Source organism: Geospiza fortis, unplaced genomic scaffold (assembly GCF_000277835.1).
Source record: "Geospiza fortis unplaced genomic scaffold, GeoFor_1.0 scaffold346, whole genome shotgun sequence".
Lineage (NCBI taxonomy): Eukaryota > Metazoa > Chordata > Aves > Passeriformes > Thraupidae > Geospiza > Geospiza fortis.
Genome location: NW_005054361.1, coordinates 3,874,377 through 3,876,308, shown reverse-complemented (window position 1 = coordinate 3,876,308; position 1,932 = coordinate 3,874,377).

Below are 1,932 nucleotides of genomic sequence, written 5' to 3'. Positions count from 1 at the left end.
CTTTTATTGATCTTTGTTGTACTGAATAGTCTCCCTTTCCCTGTTCTGTCAAATCTTTTCCTTCAGGCCACTTTTCTGTTAATGCCTTAGTGATGTCTGCAGTAATGACAGATGTGCATTCTTCACTGATTTTATTATATCCAGATCTGCCCAACGTATTGACTTGATATAAAATGATCTCAATGGCCTTAGGGCTCTATGAGAGATTTCAGATTCATGGGAAAAGGGGTTTGTGTATCCATACCATCTCTTGCACAGTGCTAAGCTCTGCAGGCAGCTCTCCCAACTTTCTGAATCTAAAGAGAGAGACAGCTTGCTGTGCCTTGATGGTGGCAGACTGAAGAGTTTGGCTGGATGTTTTCGAGCTGCAACAATTACAGGGATTGCCACAGTGGTAATGGAAGAAGGGGGTCCTTTGTGCAAACATAACAAATCTCTTAGGGAGAGCACCTGTGTGCAGGAGCACTTCTGTACCCCAAGCAGTGGGCAGTGCTTTTTGTGACATTGCCATGGGTCAGCCTGTGCAGGTTCTGGAGGAATAGGACATGGCTGCAGTGAATCTTTTATATGGTCTTGTTTTTTAGAAATAAAAGTGATAACAGCAGGACTGTCCACATTAAGTCTTCCATGTGCAGCTTTGCGTTTTCTGTGCTGTTTTAGAATGATGGGAGTGTTGGACATTTGACCACTACAGTCTTGGCATGAGCCACAGCACACGAAGGAAAAGAAACGCCAAGGTCCTGGGAACCTCTGGCTGTGTGTACACATTGGAATCCCCTAACAGACAGCAGTAAGAGCAAACACTTGGCTTTGGCTAATTTGGTTTTTGGTTTGTTTTTATTTTTTCCCCTCCTTAACATGATTTTTTTCTGCTGTGAGCAGTGAAGATGTTGCAAACAACCCATCTGCGTTTTTGCAACACCTCCTCTGTTCCTTGATTATTTTAGCTTGTTGGTGTCACTTTGCATGTTTATACTATTTTCAAATGTTTATGTCACTCTCTTCCCATATTTTGTTCCCCCCCCCTGTTTGCTTTATAGCATTTGGAAGAGCTTGACTGCTTTTCTTTTGCCTCCTTTTTTACCTTAGTTACCTTAGCAATGTTAATTTCTTATCTTCTTATTTTACCCCCCCCCTTATTTTTATCTTCTAAAGAGATATGAGATTCTTTTTCACCTTCAGTCTCACAAAGGATGCTCCTTTCTTTGCCACATCTAAACTTTCCATTTTTTTACTACCCTTTTGAGGATTTTTCAAACAAAAAAAATGGGTTAAATTAATAGTGGTAGTTTAAAGGTGGAAATATATTCCTCATTTGTTCAAAATTACTTGTTATCCACCCCTGTGATTAGGGGGACACTAATCTGAAGTGCTCTGCTAGACAAGGGCCATGCAGGTACATATTTCTAGTACAGAAAAAGTTCCTTTTTACTGACAACAAAAGGATGTGTCTTCAGTATGTCTTTTTCTACTGCATGCAGTAGGTACAATACTTGCCCGCTTAGCTGCCACACAATAGAAATCTGGGTTTCATTTGAATTTTCAGGCTTGTTGAAAGTGCCTTTAGTATTTTTCTCTTCTAATTTTTTTTTTCTCTCCATGGGCATGTCAGCCTCCAGCAGAGCTTAAAAAGGGGAAAGAAGAAAAGAAGGGGGGGCGGAAAAAAAATAAATTAAAAAAGCCAGCAAGGTGTCCTTAGCGTTTCCCTGCACCTGGAACTACTCATCCTGCTTTCACGCAGAGCCCTTGCGGGGGGGAGCCAGGAATTACCAGGCCAGAAAAACGGGGCGTGAGGGAGCGTTAAAAGAAAAAGAAAAAAAAAGAAAAAGAAGAGGGGGGAAAAAAAGGAAACCCCGCAATTCGCCGCCGCTTTCCCGGCTGCGCTGCGAAGGCACAAAGAGACGGGGGCGCTGTGGAGAGGGAGGGGTTCCC